Consider the following 13,180-nt stretch of genomic DNA (forward strand, 5'->3'; position numbering starts at 1 on the left):
TAAAACGTGTCTGTTCTAAACAATTTAACGCGTTAAATACCGCTCGTGACTCGCCACGATTATAACACTACTTAAAAGGTTCTGCATTAATAAATTATAATAATCGCGCCATTTACTTGATCATTGTTGAAGTTAAAGCATTGACCATGTTTATACCGTTTTTAGAAAACCCCACATACTTAGAAGTTATTGTTTAATTAGGGCCTGTGAGTACTTCAGATATAGATGCATGTCGTAGCAGTTTTTAGTTGCTCTAACTGTGCGCCCGACTTGTAAGCACCGAATTCTTTAACAGTTTCTTCACCGTTTAATTTTTCCTTTATAAATATAATTATTTCTCTGATATACTCTACGCGTCTACTTTATTTCACACAACTCCAATCATGAATTATTCTGAACATTTCTCATTGGGTAAAAGACGTACAGATTCCTTCAGTTATACAACTTCTTTCAAACAGATTCGAGAGGCATTGTTTTTCTTCTCTTTGCTGCCCATTTAAATGGAGACTGTTCAATAAAGCGTCGATTGTTGCGACGGCGAAAAAGTGAAACATTAGCAAAACGGGGAAACAAGATGGTCTGACGTTTCGCAGCGAGAGCTCGACATCGAATTCGAGCAATGGTTTGGCCAATTAAATCCGCCATTTGTCTTCCGCAGTCGTTTTCTTTGGTAATCCGCGGTCGTGAAACTTTCCCAGGGTTTCCACTCGAGGCCGAATGCTTTGCGAGTCCTCTCGTTCCCGGACCGTGCACCAGTCCTACGGGAATAAAGAAGCAAAGTCGTTCTCTTCCGGCATCAAATTGACCCGGGACCTGCCTCTTCACCCCGAACTCATAAATATTTAAATCTAATGAACTTTACAGACCGTGTGGATTCAAATCAGGGCTGCCTCGTAACGTTTCCTTATATATTATTCGAGCTGCACCTAACGTTGATCGAGGATCGGATACATTCACCCTGTAATTAACGATCGATTATTACCACAAAAATATTTCGATTCTACCTTTTTACGAACTTTTGTCAAGAACATAAAGCTTTTTTGCGCGAAGCAACTGGACACGGAAAAGAGGGTAACCGTTTGACGATGATTTATCCGGTAGCGGTGACACGACTCTGTAATTCGAGAACCAAACGATATCCGTTTCGACGGTTGACGCGTAGGATAATCTTTTTTCCAATTTTCATGCTCTCCTGTCTAGAGTTTCCACCCTGGGTTACGAATCGACGTTTTTCTCGTGTTTCCGCTTCGATGTATCGAGTATCGATGCCGCTCAAGAGCACTACGTTCCGATAGAACTTGTACAAACCATCGATCTAGTTTGTTTTTTGCCGATTCAGGTGTCATCGAATCTGTCTGGACGTGTCTTCAGATTCGTTGTTATAAATGTCCATGCTTTCTGGTTTCGTTGTTGATCACATTTAGGACCTAGGACTTTAACTTGAGGATTAGGGACCTGATAGTCTGGTAGTGCCTTCAGATTCGTTGTTAGTCAAGACATTTAGGACCTAGGACTCCAAGCTTGAGTAAGGACCCAAACAGTCTGGACATGACTTCAATTCGTTGTTATAAATTTCGATGCTTTCTGGTTTCGTTGTTGATCACATCTAGGACCTAGGACTCTTAGTTGAGGATTAAGGATCTAGATAGTCTGGGAGTGCCTTCAGATTCGTTGTTAATCAGACATCTAGGATCTAGAACTCCGAGCTTGAGGATTAAGGACCCAGACAATCTGGACATGTCTTCAGATTCGTTGTTACAAATATCGATGCTACCTTGTTGCATTTTTAATCATGAGCGACATCTACGACATAGGACTCTGTGAACTCGAGGACTAAGGACCTAGATAGTCTGGTAGTGTCTTCAGATTCGTTGTTAATCAATACATCTAGGACCTAGAACTCTGAGCTTGAGGATTAAGGACCCAGACAATCTGGACATGTCTTCAGATTCGTTGTTACAAATATCGATGCTACCTTGTTGCATTTTTAATCATGAGCGACATCTACGACATAGGACTCTGTGAACTCGAGGACTAAGGACCTAGATAGTCTGGTAGTGTCTTCAGATTCGTTGTTAATCAATACATCTAGGACCTAGAACTCTGAGCTTGAGGATTAAGGACCCAGACAATCTGGACATGTCTTCAGATTCGTTGTTACAAATATCGATGCTACCTTGTTGCATTTTTAATCATGAGCGACATCTACGACATAGGACTCTGCGAACTTGAGGACTAAGGACCTAGATAGTCTGGTAGTGTCTTCAGATTCGTTGTTAATCAATACATCTAGGACCTAGAACTCCGAGCTTGAGGATTAAGGACCCAGACAGTCTGGACATGTCTTCAGATTCGTTGTTATAAATGTCGATGCTATCTTGTTGCATTTTTAATCATGAGCGACATCTACGACATAGGACTCTGCGAACTTGAGGATTAAGGACCTGGACAGTCTGGCTGTCTCTTCAGATTCGTTGTTATAAATGTCGATGCTACCTTGTTGCATTTTTAATCATGAGCGACATCTACGACATAGGACTCTGTGAACTTGAGGACTAAGGACCTAGATAGTCTGGTAGTATCTTCAGATTCGTTGTTATAAATGTCGATGCTATCTTGTTGCATTTTTAATCATGAGCGACGTCTACAAAATAGGACTTTGTGAACTTGAGGATTAAGGACCTGGACAGTCTGGCCGTCTCTTCAGATTCGTTGTAATAAATATCAATGCTTTCCCTTTGCGTTATTAATCACATCTATGACTACAGTCTGTGAACTCAACAATTAAGGACTTAGTTGTCCACACTTTCTAAGTAAATCCGTAACACAAAAATAAATTCTCAGACCGCAGGATCGATGGTGAATCGCAACCGGCTTCGAATAACGGTTGACTGTGAATAACGGTTCATTGTGATTTCACAGAGGCTACTAACTCTTATTAGGGCTTCTGTAAATAACAGGCTACGCCAAGGTAGACCGGGGCAGCCGAATTTAGAAAGGGTTTCCGGTCCGAGCGAGAGAATTACGACGTGTCCCGGGAAATTTTACTTTATCGCTCGATGAAATTATAGAGTCCGCTAGTTTCCGAAGTGGCTCGTTCAAGCGTCGAGAAACAATTTTTCACGGCTCTTAAATTCATTTTTACTTCTACCCCCGATTTATCTTCGCGGCCTATCCTCGTTCGTCTCCCGCGATACTTCCGAAGTTCCCGAGATCCGACGTACAAACTCGCCTCTCGTTTTCGACGGGTTAATTTCGCGGGGCTCGTTTTTTTAACCGACACCCAGACAGCGGCGTACATTCTTCAGCGAGATTATTCAAAGGGGAAGAAAAGAAGTGCTTTAGATTAATTCCTGTGGCCCCTCGGGATTACTCGCGGAACGAATATAACGTTGATTATGCATAAATGAACGACGGTGTTCTCGAAACGAAAGGCAGGTGCAAGAAAAACAGAAAAATAAGAAGAAGAGCAGGAATAAGCTTTCGCAGTGGCGTGATGAGATTGTGAATAATTCGAGGATCTTACGGAGCAGTTTGTCATCGACCATTTTGTTAGGGAACCTCATAACGTGCCGGCTCGTGGGAATATTTTGCACCTGCTTTCTTTTAATTTATGATATTACAATCTTCCGCAATTAATGGTAAGCGTTCTTCTGGGACGTTAAAATCAACTTCAGACACTTTTGCGGTGTCTCGTTGAAATCGAAAGGAAATTAATCCCCGCCGATCAAAAGACTCATAGGAACAAACAAGAACGTCCCGGTAGACTACGTCAACAGTGCGGGCCTATGTACGTGCCAGTTTCGCTCTATTTTCTAGACAGGATCATACAGGAACGCGTTTCTAACCGACAGCGAAGAAGCATTACCGACAAGTAAGCCGCACTGGCTGCAATATTGAGCTACCCTCCGGGTCCACGTCGTAATTAAAGCACTGAATTATTCGTCGGCTTGCTGAAGCTGGTGTGAACATCGTTAGCGTCGACGAGCGAGCCGAGACGGCGTAAACACCAACCCCTTTCGTGAATTATACGCTTGCCACTCTTCAGCCATCCCCTTCGAATATCGATATTATTTGGTTACTTGAAAAACGTCGTTTCTCTCCTACGCGAATTCTATTTGCTGGGATGTGAGATTTGGGGACATGGCGATTTGGGAGTTTGAGGAAGTGGGAATTTGGGGAAGTGAGAATTTGGAGAAATGGAAATTTGGAAAGATGGGACTTGAGGGGAGCTTGGAATTTGGGGAAGTGGAAATTTGAGAAACTTGGAATTTGGGGAACTTGGAATTTGGGAAAGTGGAAAGTTGGGGAAGTGGAAATTTGGAAAGATGGGAATTTAGGGAAGTGAGAGTTTGGGAGAGCTTGGAATTTGTTGAACTTGGAATTTGGAAAACTTGAAATTTGAAAAACTAGGAATTTGAAGAATTCGTGAATATAAAAATTGTTATCGTTTCCCATCATTATCAGAACATTTCCATATCGGGTCAATTAAAACGCTTACAAGCTTACTGTCACCCTCTCAATTACCGCTTCAGCTGGATAGATTTGCTAGAGTTAATAACTGTCATCTACGGAAGCATTAAATTAATCTCGATCTCTTGGCGAGGATAATACGGTTGAAAGCAATTATTGCGAATGGTCTATCGTTTTATTAGCGATGCGCGTTCATACTCCATTACTTGTCTTATTAAAGTCACCGCGGGTGAGGAGAACACCTACTGTGCGACGCTAATTATTCGTAAGACGGTGCATATCTCTAGAGAGACGGAGGCCATCAATTTGTCCTAAGGAATATACACTATGAATACAGCTAAACTATTGCTCCTCTGCTACCACAACTGATTTTCATTTATTACAAATTAACACGTCTACCACTGTGAAAACTGACGTATACTGACATATACTCACACTATAACACAGTTCATTTAGAACGAGGGTACTTAATCTTTCAATTTCATCCTTTAATCCGTTAGTGGTTCATATTAAGAGCTCTTAAAAGTTCCTATGCTTTTCCTGAAAATTTAACCACATTAGCTTTAGCAGACAATGTGCTGTTTGAAGTTTTATCTCGACTTCATAAAAAATACAACCCACTTCACCAAATTCCCACTTTCCTAAATTCAGATCTTTCCAAATTTCCACTTCTCCATACTCTCACTTCCCCAAATTCCAAGCTCCCTAAATTTCAAGTTCTCCAAATTCCAAGCTCCCTAAAATCCAGTTCTCCAAATTCCAAGCTCCCCAAATTCCAAGTTCTCCAAATTCCAAGCTCCCCAAATTCCAGTTCTCCAAATTCCAAGCTCCCCAAATTCCAAGTTCTCCAAATTCCAAGCTCCCCAAATTCCAAGTTCTCCAAATTCCAAGCTCCCCAAATTCCAATCTCCCCAAATTCCCACTTTCCCAAATTTCCACTTCCCTAAATCCCCATCTTTCCAAATTTCCACTTCTCCAAACTCTCACTTTCCTAAATTCCCATCTTTCCAAATTCCCACTTCCCCAAACTCCCACTGTTAGATTATAAATGTAATAATTACTTTTACATATTGAATGACTCTACTTTATCTTGCTTCCTCTATGGAATAGGACCTCGATATTTTCCTGCACTAAGAGCTGTAGAAGACAATCAAGAGTATCTGTTCCCTTCCAGTTTCCATATTTCCTCAAAATAGTTAAATGACGTTACACCCCTAGTCACCCAAAGGCTGCCTACGATCCCACATCTAACCGCAACCTGTGATATCGTTGAAAACGTCCACAATGAAATTCCTGTAGCAATTAAATATTAGAGGGAATTTCATGGCTCCAGCACGTGTTTCGTATTTACAGTCTCTTCGATCGGCGTTGGCAACGCGGCCTGATTGATATATCGCTGTAACGGATCCACGATTTTATTTGCGAGCTCGCGGCTAGCAGCTGAGGTGCGCAGCCACCGAATTTTCACCGCACAGCCACGTACACGCGCGAAGGGATTATTTTGAACGGTAACCGCAACTCTTTCAGCTGCCGGCCATCAATATTAATTCATATCGTTGACAGACTGCCGATGCAACCTGATGTAAATACATCGGCGCGAAATAAACGCGTGAAACGTATTTTTGCCGTTCCCTTTATTTCGTTCTTGTGTCAATACCACGTGAAAGCAGCGAGCGCTCGCTTCCGCTCGAAGCACCGCCAGAAATGAACTCTTATTTGCTCGACGTCGAAACGTTCCTTTCTGTCGCGAATACTTTAGTTTGTGGGCGGTCTACGGTTGCTCATAAACCGAGAAATCGTGTTTTATCGCTGTAGAATGGGATTTGCGCTGAACTTTTGACCCTTGCGGGTCGTATCGAAAATTAATCTTCTTACACGCGCGTGCTTCGATCCGTAATTACGATATTTGATGAAATTATTGTTGTCAATTTAGTACCTCCGATCATCGACGTAGCAGTAAACGTGTTAATATTATAGAACGATATTAAATTTATATTGTGCCGCATGATGTAATTAACTTTGTAACGGGTAATTAGCATATCCGCTACGGTATCGACCATACATTCGGTTTAATTAAATAATTATGAAGAAGCTATCTAACTTAACCAGTTTAATTCTTCATGAACGAAGAACTTTTAACTTCGCTGCACTTCGGAGAAGGAAAAACCGAGTGAAAATATAGCACGACTCTCCCGATCGAATGGAACATAAATTTGTCTCGGCGAAGGGATTAAGCGCGACTCGGATTCTTGGACGCGTTGCCTCGCGGAATCGTAGGTAATCAGGAATGCTAGAGGGATGCCGGCTTCCTGGGGGATTCCACCACGCTGATGGACGAACCGATAAAACTTTGGCATTCGCGTAAATCAACGAGTGGCCAGAGAATTCCGACGCCAAGGGTAACGATAGCCTAACGCGGATCGTGGCTGAATTAAGACGACACTGGCGAGCCCCATGGCGAACGTCCTACGAAGTGCTCCCGTTCATCGCGAAATCGGAGCCATAGATCTTGTAGGCTGCTCATGGGATTTCGCTTGTTTTACGGGGTCAGTGACGCTATCGTGCGAAGAATCCAAAGTGGCCTATTTTCTGTCTTCCATTTTTGTTCCTATCAAGTTTCTTTTATTCGAGTTTCTTTTATCCTGCAGTTAACCCCTTGCGTCAGTCAGAACTGACTAATTACAGCTACAATATTAACATAGACAAAAGAATTAGAAATGTTATGTCAGCATGTTATTATGCAATCGTTGAGGATGCAAATTGTAATTGGACTTGAACTGCTAATTGAAGCGTACTAAAAATTGCGTCACGAGACCGACTCATCAAAATAGTGCAAGGGGTTAATATAGTTGTCTCGACATAAATTGGGAGGATGGGAATTTGGGGAAGTGGGAGTTTGTGTAAGGGGAAGTTTGGGGAAGTGGGAATTTGGTCAAGTGGGAATGTGGGGAAGTGGGGACTTGGCCCAGTGGGAATTTGGGGAGCTTGGAATTTAGGGAAGGGGAAATTTGGAGAAGTGGGAATTCGGGGAAATGAAAATTTGGGGAAGTGAGAATTTGGGGAAGTGGGGACTTGGCCCAGTGGGAATTTGGGGAGCTTGAAATTTGGGGAAGTGGGAATTTGGGAAGCTTGAAATTTGGGGAAGTGGGAATTTGGGAAGCTTGAAATTTGGGGAAGTGGGAATTCGGGGAAGTGAGAATTTGGGGAAGGGGGAATTTGGGGAAGTGGGAATTGGGGGAGCTTGGAATTTGGGGAAGTGGGGACTTGGCCCAGTGGGAATTTGGGGAGCTTGGAATTTAGGGAAGGGGGAATTTGGAGAAGTGGGAATTCGGGGAAATGAAAATTTGGGGAAGTGAGAATTTGGGGAAGTGGGGACTTGGCCCAGTGGGAATTTGGGGAGCTTGAAATTTGGGGAAGTGGGAATTTGGGAAGCTTGAAATTTGGGAAAGTGGGAATTTGGGAAGCTTGAAATTTGGGGAAGTGGGAATTCGGGGAAGTGAGAATTTGGGGAAGGGGGAATTTGGGGAAGTGGGAATTGGGGGAGCTTGGAATTTGGGGAAGTGGGGACTTGGCCCAGTGGGAATTTGGGGAGCTTGGAATTTGGGGGAGTGGGGACTTGGCCCAGTGGGAATTTGGGGAGCTTGGAATTTGGGGAAGTGGGAATTGGGGGAGCTTGGAATTTGGGGAAGTGGGAACTTGGCCCAGTGGGAATTTGGGAAGCTTGGAATTTGGGGAGCTTGGAATTTGGGGAAGTGGGAATTGGGGGAGCTTGGAATTTGGGGAAGTGGGAATTTGGGAAGCTTGGAATTTGGGGAAGTGGGAACTTGGCCCAGTGGGAATTTGGGAAGCTTGGAATTTAGGGAACTTGGAATTTGGGGAGCTTGGAATTTGGGGAAGTGGAAATTTGAGAAACTTGAAATTTGGGGAACTTGGAATTTGGGAAACTTGGAATTTGAGAAACTTGGAATTTGGGAAATTGGAAATTTGGGAAAGTGGCAATTTAGGAAACTTGGAATTTAATCAACTTGAAATTTGCAGAAATTGGAATTTGGCGAATTTTTCTGCACAGCCAAAAGTATCATTTAGAAAATGATTTGACCCGGCAATATTTTCAGCTTCACCGCGAATTCTTCTCTGTCCCAGTGAATTAGCACTTTTTCGCCCCGTACGTGTACACGGGTTATCCGAATAGCGATGGAGGTACGCGAGCCATTAAACAAGGTTTCGTCGTATTTTTCCCGACCCACGCTTTCGATCCAGGCCATGCTCCTGGTGACGCATCGCTGGACCTGGAGAATTAATTCCCCATAATTCGTCATCCCTTTCGCGGACGATTTATCCGAGGGGCTGAAGCTCCTTGGACGATTCGCACCTAGCGAAAAAAAAGTGCTCGTTAGTTAGCTGGCTGGTAATAAACGCGGTTCTACCGGTCTGATGATAATTATGGTCGTTCTCGAATACTGATGGCCCTTCGTTTAGCAGGTTTTTACGTCTCCCGTGGTCGATCCATCGGGATACTAATTATTCACTGTGAAACCTGAAGTGGATTTTCATCGATCAACCGATATTCAGGAACGCTGGTATAGCGGTATTTGACGAGCACTGATACTAAATTTCATTAATCCGTCCGGAGGTATGGATTAATCATTGCCTGCCAAAGTACGTTAATCCTTTGACAGTCGCCTATTTTATGGAAACTGTCATATTTGCTACTTTATGGTCGAGGGAAAATCAAACGAAAATTTAATAAATAGCAACTAATATTTCCAAATGCGTCCCCAAAATTTAATTACTATCTCTCCGATAATTTAGAATATTCGTATACGCAACGAGAAGCAAAAGATCCGAGGACAATTTATTATATCGACGCCATCAAAAAGTAGCGTTTGCATTAGAGGATGACTGATCGTAGCTTATCGTCCGGCCCCGATATTTTTCTCGCCGTTGAATAAAGATATTAAGACATATCAGCGTTCGTTGTTTGCTTTATTTCGACTGTTTCTTTTCTCCGAGAAGCTTCCGAAAGCGTCACCAACACCGAGATAAGAAAGCGATTCCGGGCTACGGAAGAATTTCTCTGTTAGCTGCTTCCTCGAATAGCTTTTCGCTGATTACGTCGATAAATACGGCGTGATTTTGTACGCGCCAGCTGCATTATATGGTTTTATCTCGGGAACGGTTTAAAAAGATATCGAACCAGTGCACAAGAAAACAGAAATACCTCGGAACATTTGTGGAATACCAGAGATGATAATATTTACAAGTACAAATATTTTGTAATATTAATAATAATTTTTCTGTAATATCTACCACTCTCATCATGTAAATCCCAGATTCCTCAGATGCTATCATAAAACTGAAATTCTCGATCGTAGAAAATTATACACTGTCATAAAAATCCATGAAACGACGTAAACACGGAGTCATATCCGACATAAAATGCAACCACGAAAAGAGATTCCGAAGCAAGGGTTTAAAGAAGAACCGAAGATCCTTTGACCCGTCCCTGAAGACAGATTTACATTCCAAAGCAAAAGGAGGATTCGCGGTTGAACCGCGAACAATTCGTTCGTTGCTCTTTGACGGGTATCGCGATTTACCGGGACTCGAGCAAGAGTCCTCGCCTTAGTTATGTAAAGTGGGAAACGGCTGAGAAATTTGTTGCTGGAGTTTCTGAAATTGCCAAGACCCGAGGAATGTTTCGGTCCGTGCGATGCGTTCACGTTTCGCATTTCTACGATACTGAACCTTCTGCTAACTTCCTTAAGTTGCCAAATATTTGAGGACCGAGGTTACCGGTCAGTTCGGTCATGGAAAGTATGAAAAATATTTCGTTTTCGGTTCTTGTTTTCTCGTTCTCTGTATGTTGGAAGATGTATATCTTGGGAGAAAGTACGCCATGTGATAAGTACGCATAGGGATACCAATAAGTTGAAATAGGAGTTGTAGAAATATCTACGCATGATGGTAATGCGTGGAAATGTCTACGTATGGTGATACCAAGGGGTGAAAGTATTCGCGTAGAAGTAAGTATGCATAGTGATACCAACGCGTAGAAATATCTAGGAGTGTCGATACCAACGCGTCGAAATGCAATTTGTAGAAATATCTACTCAAGGTGGTAACGCGTGGAAATGTCTACGTATGGCGATACCAAGGGGTGAAAGTATTCGCGTAGAAATAAGTACGCATAGTGATACCAACGCGTAGAAATATCTACGAGTGTCGATACCAACGCGTCGAAATACAATTCGCAGAAACATCCACGCATGGTAGTAACGCGTGGAAGTATCTATACATAGCGATTCCAAGGGATGAAAGTATTCTCGTAGAAATAAGTACGCATAGTGATACCAACGCGTAGAAATATCTACGAGTGTCGATACCAACGCGTCGAAATACAATTCGCAGAAACATCCACGCATGGTGGTAACGCGTGGAAATGTCTACGTATGGCGATACCAAGGGGTGAAAATATTCACGTAGAAATAAGTACGCATAGTGATAAGAGTAGAAATATCTACGAGTACCGATACCAACTCGCAGAAACATCCACGCATTGGTACCATGTGTGGAAATACCTATGCAATAGCAACGCATGGTAAATGACACTGTTTATGCGTTGCGTAATGATACGCAGACACGATACACGTGGCGATAGAATGCAGATGAAACTCGTAACGATTGAACATGCGTCGTCTGAACACGTGATACAGCGGTTGCATGAACACGTAACGAAATATTAATTAACGTAAAGTTCGTTTTAAGGTATTCACACAGTTTTGCGTGCCGCGAACCACTTACCCAGCCAGCAGAAGTTACGAGAAACTTGGCGAAGGCTTTTAGTAGCGAAGTCCCGCGATTAGTGGTCGTAATATTTGTTTAATGTGCAGCCAGACAGTGGGTTCGATGCTGGAGGATGAGAACATTATAGCGGAGCCGCGAGAAAGAGATGGACGCGGAGTTTTCCTACTTTCTCCGTTTCAACCCCTGCCGCGACTTCCTCCTGTCTCTGGAACCCGTATTCAGGGCTCTCTAACATTAATGGCGGTCGCGTAATTATTTCCGCGCGATTTTCTTCGTGTAATTCCGCGTGGACAATAAGAAACTTGAAATCGATCGACGAGAAGTTAAACAAACGGAGCTAGATATTACGTAAGCTCGTGCCGACCCCCATACCACCCCCATTTTCCCATGGCACGGCTGTACCGGCAGCGTATTTAAGCCGCAAATATATTGCGGTTGAATTAATTTTGCTGGGAATTGTTCTTCACGGAGAAGGGTAATTTATGTTCACCTTAAGGGCTCCGCGTCGTGGCGAACGACGCTTGCTTTTATTTAACCGAACCTACGGGGTGTAATTAAAAAGGATAAAGAATGAAGTGAAAGGGAGAAAGGTTTTTCAAGGTTCCTCGCCGATTTTTATTTGCTGGAACGTTGGATATTCTGGACATCGTCAACGTGAAATATTACAGCGCAGGCGTTGAAGGTTGGCAGGTGTCTGCACACTTTTAGTTTTTAGATTACGTGTCTGGTATTTTGGACCACGGTGAAAAAAACCCTGATGTTTTGACAACGTCCCCGGAAACGGACGTGCGTAGATTACTTTTTTTCATTTGCTATCTTATATAACAATTTTTTCGGTATTTTCAAAAGGTACAACACGGTGTTCGTTATTTTTGCAGTTGGATACACGATAAACCTCTCGTATCGACCGAATATTTACATTCGACCGTGATTTATTCCGTGTCATTTTTCTCGTATCATTGTAATTGATGTTGCAGCCTCGATTTAAAAGCTCGACGGAAATACGGGACGGACAAATATGGTGATCGATGATTGATTCAAATATTCGTTAAACGAACAACGAAACGATGTTCGCCGTTACTTTCGATGCGCAATAATAAAATGCCACGTGTCGCGTTCGCTACCGACAGCAGGATTTTATCGTTGCCACGTGTACGTACACAATACGATTATTCTGTCACTTCATTGAGCATGCTTTATCAGGCCTGACGCGGAGATGGAAAGGCTATTTCATCCTCGGCCGACGATTTTATAAATCACCGTTCATTTCATTTCCCGCTCTATCACGGCGCGATATATTTTACGGTAAACTTTCCCGTCGATCGCGTGAACATTCTTTTTTTTCAATTTTTCCAGTTGGCATGTCTCGCAACCAAATATCAACGATACGTGATTTAAATAACGATGACTGATCATTATTTAACCCCTCTGTTCCGAGCAAGATTTAATTTTTCTCACTTTCGCAGCTGAGTAACCTTATGCTTCGACAGCTGATTAGCAATATTTCACAAACGTATGCGTGTGAAAATGCGATATCCATAATATACAGCATGCAAAGAGATGGGGCGCGTTTCATATGTTTTCTTTACGATATCGGGTGTAGATATCCAGTACATTCAGCGAAAGAGTTAACGACTACGTTAAAGAGAGAACTTTGCTTGGTATTTCCACGGACTTGAGATCGTAACGTAGAAATAGGTGTACATAGGAACGTGAGAGCATAAATTCCCGCGAAAGGCGCATAAACGCGCGATAAAAGACGACCGGTGCTCTCTTAATGGAGGGTGCTATCCCTTTAATCACGAACGAGCGACCGGGGGTGTCGAGTCGTTCGGGTCAAAAAAAAGAAAGCGGTAACGGGGTCTCGACTCTATTTCCTTTATCCGGCGTTGCTTCTCGT

This window comes from Megachile rotundata, chromosome 12 (genome assembly GCF_050947335.1).
Source record: "Megachile rotundata isolate GNS110a chromosome 12, iyMegRotu1, whole genome shotgun sequence".
Taxonomy (NCBI): domain Eukaryota; kingdom Metazoa; phylum Arthropoda; class Insecta; order Hymenoptera; family Megachilidae; genus Megachile; species Megachile rotundata.